This window comes from Hemiscyllium ocellatum, chromosome 16, assembly GCF_020745735.1.
Source record: "Hemiscyllium ocellatum isolate sHemOce1 chromosome 16, sHemOce1.pat.X.cur, whole genome shotgun sequence".
NCBI classification, from domain to species: domain Eukaryota; kingdom Metazoa; phylum Chordata; class Chondrichthyes; order Orectolobiformes; family Hemiscylliidae; genus Hemiscyllium; species Hemiscyllium ocellatum.
The window spans coordinates 54,967,787-54,976,384 of record NC_083416.1 but is presented as its reverse complement, the minus strand read 5'-3'; positions in this window follow the sequence as shown (position 1 = coordinate 54,976,384).

The window sequence follows — 8,598 nt, the reverse complement described above, 5'->3', positions numbered from 1 at the left end:
GGTTTAAAAATTGAGGGGTATGGATAGGGTAAATAGGCAAAGTCATTTCCCTGGGGTCGGTGAATCCAGAACTAGAGGGCATAGGTTTAGGGTGAAAGGGGAAAGATATAAAAGAGACCTAAGGGGCAACATTTTCACACAGAGGGTGGTATGTGTATGGAAAGAGCTGTTCGAGGAAGTGGTGGAGCCTGTTACAATTGCAACATTTGAGAGGCATTTGGATGGGATGAATAGGAAGGGTTTGGAGGGATATGGGCCGGGTGCTGGCAGGTGGGACTAGATTGGGTTGGGATAGCTGGTCGGCATATCTAGTCGGCATGGACGGGTTGGACCAAAGGGTCTGTTTCCATACTGTACATCTCTATGACTCTAAGATGCCCATGGTACTTCTCATGAACATTATAAGACAAAATCACACTGAGCAGCATAAATTCAAGTTACCAAAATCTTGGACAGATGGACGAGCCTTTTAATGAATGCCTTATGAATATCTTGGTATTCAAGATGTGGAAGAATAGAACATATCAGCTTGAGCTCTTGCTCTCAGTTTGTTTCTTTCTGTTTCTCTCGCTTGGTGTTTCTTCCTAGCCTCAGCACAGACTTGGTGAGGCACCCATGGTGGTGCCTTGACCCAGCCTTTTGAGAGCTCATGGTGTCTCAGCGTGAGTGGATTCGGTCCAGGCACATTCCAGTAGCAGATGAGGGCAGCCAAAGGCTTTGCATATGCAGGAAGATGTGGATGATAGATGGTCCACGGTAGGGATCAGAGATTGCCTTTTATGTAATTGGTACAATCAGATTCGAGATCATGTCAATCAGCAAGGAAGAGGTGGTGGCTGTGAATATGGGTTGGGACACTTAGAGAAAGAGAGATTTGTAAGGATAAGAGGCTATTGAATTCAGAGACAGAACACTGAAATGACTGATTACAAAGTCAGCAGGTCAAGTAGCAGCTGTAAAGATAAAGAACTTTGATCTGTAGTTTTTCTGGCATTTTCCATTATTTTAACTTCTCAGCAAATGCAATATTTAGTTTTTTTCTCAAGAGTTAGATGTTTTTCACTGCAACAACTCAAAAGTAATGAAGAGACCTGGGTGAGAAAACTTTAATTTTACTTGGTAGGCTGGTAGAGAATAATTTTAAAAGGATGGGAAGATGAGTTGCTTTCACTAACTCGTGAGATAATCAAAATAGGCAAATTGCCAAATAATTAGTATATCAGGTTAAGGAGTATCCTGGTGATAAGCAGATATTGAGTAACAGGCTATATTTAGAAATGGGCAAAATGATAAGGTTTGAAGATGGCTCACCTTTAAAGGGGGAAAGGATAGAAAATTGGAAGCCATGTTAAATGATTTCTTTCAATCCATGCTGAGAGCAAGAAACGACATTAATACAGTTATTAAAGTACTGAAAGAGAGGAGACCAGTATGACTGGAACAAAAAAAAACTCACATACTCACTCAAGAAACAGCAGGGTTAAATAGGATCCATCTAACATTGGTAGCAGGGAACATTTTCAAATTCATTATCCAGGAACTTATAGCGGAGCATTTAGAAAGCAGTGGCAGAATCAGAAAGAGTCAACATGTATTTAAGAAAGGGAAATCATGCTTGACAAATCTGTTGAAATTCTATGAAAATGCAACTAGTACAGTTGAAAAGGGGGAGCTAGTTGATGTGGTATATTTGTCAAACACTTTCTGAAAGCCCAAAGTCCCTCAGAACAGAGTATTGTGCAAGATTCAAGCCTTAACCTGATATACTAATTATTTGGCAATTTGCCCTATTTTGATTATCTCACAACCTAGTGATAGCAACTCATCTTCCCATCCTTTTGGGGCCAGCATATTGAGATGGATAGATAACTGGCTGACAGAGATTAAATAAGATTAGGAATTAATGGGTCCTTGGCAGGCAGTGACTAATGGGGCACCCCAGGTATTCACAATATATATTAATGATTTGTATGAGGGTACAAAACTAACATCTCAAAGTTTGCAGGTGATGCCAAGTTGGGTGGGAGGGTGATCTATGATGAGGATGCAGAGGTCCTTCTATATGATCTGGACAGGTTGGATGAGTGGGAAAATCAATGACAGATGCAGTATAGTTTGGATAAACATGAAGGTGTTCACTTTGAAATCTAAATCGAGAAGGCAAATACTACCTGTTTGGCTATAAAGTAGGAGAGGTGGGTGTGCAGTGGGCCCTGGGTTCCTTGTGCACTAGTCACTGAAGGTAAGCATGCAGTACAACAGTCTATGAAAGGTTAATGGTATGTTGGCCTTCATTGTCAGAGATTTCAAATGCAGGAACAGGGATGTGTTGTTGCAGTTTTGGTTGCCTTTTCTGAGGAAGAATGCTCTTGCTCTCAAAAGAGTGCAGTGAAGGCCTATCAGGCTGATTCCAGGATGGTGGGACTGACAGGAGGAAAGATTGACTAGGTTAGGATTGTTTTTGTTGGAGTCTCGATGAGTTGTGTGTCTCAGAGACTTATAAAATTCTAACAGGACTAGACAGTGTAGATGCAGGGAGGATTCCCAAAGCTGGGTACGTCCAGAAACAGAGGGTCAGAGTCTGAGGATTCAGAGTGGACAATTTAGGGCACAGATGAGGAGACATCTATCTACCAAGTGTGGTGAGTTTGTGGAATTCATGATCACAAAGTAGGTGATGCTGAAACATTGAATGGATTCAAGCAGCAGCTAGATATAGCAATTGGGGCGAATGGAACCAAAGATTATAGGGAGTACGCAGGATTAGGCTATTGAGTTGGATGAGCAGCCATGATTGTAATGAATGGTGGAGCAGGCTCAAATAGCCGTCTCCTTCTCTCTTCTGTGTTTCTATAACACTTTTTACTTGGAGGAAGTGGGTAGAGTTAAAGGAATTATTACACGTAAGAAAAAGATCAACCTGAAAGTGGATCGTGATGGTAGATGGGAACAGTTTGGGTCCCCATTCGTGAAAGAAACCAAGAGCACTCAAGAATCTTCTAGCGACAGGTGCTGATGTTTTTATAAAATGAATGTTAAGACTTTTCCATACTTACAATTCAGGTGTAATATCGGAGAACAATTCCAAATGTAATTGAAAACATTTCAAGAACAACAGACAAAAGTTTCTAAAGACACCAGCTCAGCAATTAATTTATATGTTTTAAATGCCAAATGGAAACTCAAATATTACTCTGGTCAGGCTGGACTAGAACAGAAATAAATTTACTTTGCCAAACAATTGACCTTTTACAACTTCAGGCAAAGTAATTTTAATTGTCATAAATATTTAACTATCATAGAGTCAGAGAGATATACTTCATGGAAACAGACCCTTCGGTCCAACCCGTCCATGCTGACCAGATATCCCAACCCAATCTAGTCCCACCTGCCAGTGCCTGGCCCATATCCCTCCAAACCCTTCCTATTCATATATCCATCCAAATGCCTCTCCAATATTGCATTTGTACCAGCCTCCTCCACCTCATTCCATACACTTATCACCCTCTGCGTGAAAAAGTTGCCCCTTAGGTCTCTTTTATATCTTTCCCCTCTCATCCTAAACCTATGCCCTCTAGTTCTGGACTCTCCGACTCCAGGGAAAAGACTTTGTCTATTTATCCTATCCATGTCCCTCATAATTTTGTAAACCTCTATAAGGTCACCTCTCAGCCTTCGACGCTCCAGGGAAAACAGCCCCAGTCTGTTCAGCCTCTCCCTGTAGCTCAGGTCCTTCAACCCTGGCAACATCCTTGTAAATCTTTTCTGAACTCTTTCAAGTTTCACAACATCTTTCCGATAGGAAGGAGACTAGAATTACATGCAATATTCCAACAGTGGCCTAACCGATGTCCTGTACAGCCTCAACATTACCTCCCAACTCCTGTACTCAATACTCTGACCAATAAAAAAAGCATACTATGCAGGACTTGCCTGGGCAATTTCAGAACACTGCTCCTTCATCAGGTGTCAGTGAGAGGGAAGACCCGAGACAGAATTTATATGGAAAAACTCCTTTGATATAAATTCCGGTGTCTAAGATCTTCCTCTATCACTATCACCTGATAAAGGAGCAGCACTCCAAAAGCGGTTTTCAAATGAACCTACTGGATGTAACTGGTGTCGTATGATTTTTGACCTAGTTCAACACTGACACCTCCACACCATATGATGACAGCGACAGGGAAGATAAATCAATGAGAGTAAATGAAAGGAGAACACTCCAGTCCTCAGTCTCTTAAAAATTAAGACAATGAACTGAAATTCTTGCTGCCATGTCCTTCTGATTGGATGCTGACCGAGTGAAAACTCTAGTAAACGAATGGAATGGTGAGAATATTGAGGACATGGCTGCAAGGTGAAATAATGTAGACTTTCCTATTCTAAAGATAATTTTTTCTCCATCAGTTCCACACTTATTTCAGCGCATGGAAACTTTGGTGCAGATAATGACACCATCAGAAAATCAGAGTGCACCAGCAACACAATAAACTTCGGGACCAAAATCTATACAAAGTTCCTGCGCACAGCACTATCCATAGAATTGCTTGAATGTTTACATTCAGCATAAGACATTTTCTCAACAAGAGTTTCATTGGAGATAGAAGAACAGCTCATGTGAGAACTCCTTCATCCAGTGGTTTCATAATTTGATTGCGCTGAGACTAATAAGAGTATTTAGTTCTGTCTACTGAATGTTACACATCTCTGACTTTTGTTTAATTTTAATATGTTCAAGCTTCACTGATGCTTGAGTTTAAGCTTTTCTGAGGTATTCCTCAGTACTAGAAGCTTTGACTTGGAGTCTTCATTTCACAGCCTAATTGTTGACGGGACTCAATACAGATTATAATTGTTCAATAACACTTGTTCCAGTTTAGAGTTGAATCTTGTTTCTCCTGAGTAAATTGGTTATGTGCAATAATTGGCATATGCCATCAGATCGCTCTATAAAACAAAACAGAAATTCACCTCTTCCTCTCTTTTTTCAACCACAAGTTGAGATTCTTCAGAAGAGATAGCAGAGACTTCACCATGATTGGCACTATAATCAAGTACTGCCAGACACAGAACTATTTCATTTCAAAGAACGTCTGCCTCCATGCACAGCATCATTCCCTTTCTTTCTTTCTTGAAAATGTGAATTGAGGTTGAGATTAATGTTGCAGCTATTCTTGGTGTATCATTGTCCCATTTCTTCCAACACCTCCTCAAAGAAGAGAGCAGAAAAATGTGAAATTTCATCATGTGCTCCCAAGGATAGTGTATCTCAGTTGAATAGCAGCTCACACAGGGAAGCGTCAACTTCAATTTGTGCTACGATTAGTAAATGAAGAAAATTCAAATGTATGAAAGTGTCCCTATTTAATACAGTATAACCCATACTCATATCCAAGTACAGCAAGTGAGATTTCAACATGGGACCCAGTAGCAGCAACGTGGGCCCAGTGGCGAGGAGATGGCGCCTAAAGAGTGGTAATTCCTACTTTGGTGGGTCCAGCACAGGCAACAGAGAGGGGGTAAGAGGTACAGGACTGGTTCAAGACTCATGGCAAAGGTAGCAGAACAAAAAGGCTCTTTCACATAACATCTTTTTAACCTTGTACTATTAAAAATGACACCAAATTGTGGCGACAGTTGAAGCTTTTCACTGTATTTTACTGCATCATTCACTATAAACTGCAACTGACAGTAAATCATTCAATTCACTATGTAATAAGGAAGGCACACAGAAATTTGGCATTTATTGCTAAAGGAATACAGTGTAAAAGTAGGGAAGTGTAGCTGCCACTGTACTAGGCATTAGGAGCTCGTGGCTGATACATTAAAAAGCAGAATCAAGAATGTAATAATCTCCAGATTACTACCTGAACCACAAGCTAATAGGCACAGGGCCAACAGATTAAAGAGGTGAGTGCATGGCTCAAAGATTGGTGTAGGACAAACTGGTTTGAATTCATAGGACTTATCAGATCAAATGGATTGGTTGCAGCTCCAATCAGATCATATGGATCAGTTGGAGAGACAGTTAGAGGCAACGAGGCATTTACAAGAGCAAGGGGGTGTGATGGAAGGCAGTTATAGGAAGGGAAAAAAATGTCACATAGATGGGTTAACTCCAGGAAAGGTAAGAGAGGTAGGCAATTAGTGCAGGGGCCTTCTGTGGCTATCCCCATTTCAAACAATAATGCTGTTTTAGAAAATGTAGGGGGTGATGGATTCGCAGGGGAACGTAACATGAACAGCCAAGTTTCTGATATCGAGACTGGCTCTAATGCAATGAAGGGTACATTGGGTTCCAAGAGATCAATTGTGTTAGAGGACTCTCTAGTCCAAGGTACAGACAGATGTTTCTGTGGCCAGCAGCGAAAAATCAGAATGGTGTGTTTCCTTCCTGGTGCCAGGATCAAGGATATCTCAGAGAGGGTGCAGAATGTTCTCAAGGGGGAGAGGGACCAGCAGGAGTCATTGTACATATTAGAATCAATGATACAGGAAGGGAAAAGGATGAGATTCTGAAGGGAGAATTGAGAGAGTTAGGCAGGAATTTAATGAGGAAGTCCTCGAGAGTAGGAATATCTGGATTACTCCTGGTGCTACAAACAAGTGAGGGTAGAAATAGAAGGTGAAAGCAGATGAATGCATGGCTGAGGAGCTGGTATATGGAAGAGGGATTCACATTTTTGGATCATTAGAATCTCTTCTGGGGTAGAAGTGACCTGTACAAGTAGGATGGATTGCACATAAATTGGAAGGGGATTAATATACTGGCAGGGAGATTCGCTGCAGCTGCTCAGGAGGATTTAAAATTGTAAGATGGTGGTGGGGGGAGGGGTGCGCGTGGGACTCGGGGAGATAGTGAGGAAAGAGATCATCTGAGACAGGTACAGTTGAGAAAATAAGTGAGTCAAACAGTTAAGGCAGGAAGGAACAAAGCAGAACCAGCTCAGCAATTAATTTATATGTTTTAAATGCCAAATGGAAACTCAAATAATCACTCTGGTCAGGCTGGACGAGAACCGAAATAAATTTACTTTGCCAAACAATTGACCTTTTACAACTTCAGGCAAAGTATTTGGTTCCAAAACTGATTTGGGAACTAATTTTAATTGTCATAAATGTTTAACTATCATAATGGAAGACAGTTCTATATTGCTTAAGATAGAAATAAGGAGTAGGGCATTCAGCTCTTTGAGCATCCTCCACTACTCAGCGTGATCATGGCTGATCATCCAACTTCATACACTGTTCCTGCTTGGTCCCCCATTCCTTTTGCCGCCAAAACAATATCCAATTCCTTCTGGAAAACATTAAATGTTTTGGCCTCAACTACATACTGTGGCAGAGTATCCCACAGGCCCTCTTGGTGAAGAAAATACTCATCCCAGGCCTAAAGCCTTCTGCTTATCCTCACTCCAACCCCTGGTTTTACACACTCTGGTCATCAGGAAAATCTCTCGTGTTTATCCTGCCTGGTTCTGTTAGAATTCTACAGATTTCTCCCTTCATTCTTTAAAGCTCCAATGAGTATACTTCTAACGGATCCATCTCTATTAATTACATATTTCAATTATGTTACTATTGGAAGTAACATGAAACAAAATACAGTTACAGCACAGAAATTCCTGCTCATTGGTGGCAGAAGATTCACTGCAGGACATAAGTATTCCTTGAATCATTATCCAGTGACTTTTGCATTATAAAGGCCTGCTGACACTGAACAAATCAGCTTGCAAATACATAGCAGCAATTTTGGAAGATGCTGGACAGCAACTTCCATCATGGAACTGCATCTCAACAAGGAATTAACACTTAAGGGGAGAGAAAATTAAATTGCAAAACACTACATTTTGTTCGGCACAGTACCTCTAGCAAAATAAAAAACAAATTCTCGAAAATCATTCAATTTCATTTACTAGTTTCAGACCCATAGACCTTGGTGACATGAGGTCTCTACTGGAGTTTCTTTCATGATTGATAGTATATTTACTTTGCTTTCCATTATTTTATCAATACTTAGTTTTAATCATAGATGCCCATTTCTAAAATTCTTAACTGATGTCATGTGAAATTATCCAATTACTTTTTAATGCATTGATATTAGGAGCTGTATCACAATTAACATCAATTTGCAAATAAGGTATAAATATAGTTCAATACCATTTACAATATAACTCGGCTCATCGTTTTTCTATTAGAAGTTGTGACCAAAGGCACTTCACTGGAGAGTTAGGATTGTGGCACATCATGGCTCAGTTGAGCAAAATCTTCAAAAATGTAGCTTTGAGTAAGTATTTAAAAAAGGTGAGAGAAGTTAGCTAGGGAATTTCCCAGCTTCAGAATTGGGCACTAGAAAGCAAGGAAGTTATTAGTACAGCAATGAAAATCAAGGCTGTGCAACATACCACAACTGGAGAAGCTAAAAGATTTTGGCAAGTTGTAGGTGGTTATAAAGATAGTTTGTCACAAGATTTGAAAACTAGCAATCAATGAAGGTAACAAATAAGACTTGTCATTAAAAAAAAATTGCTCCAAAAGAGACTAAATACAACTTTGGATTTACTTAATGTTAGGACCAATTCTTCTCACCTGCACGGC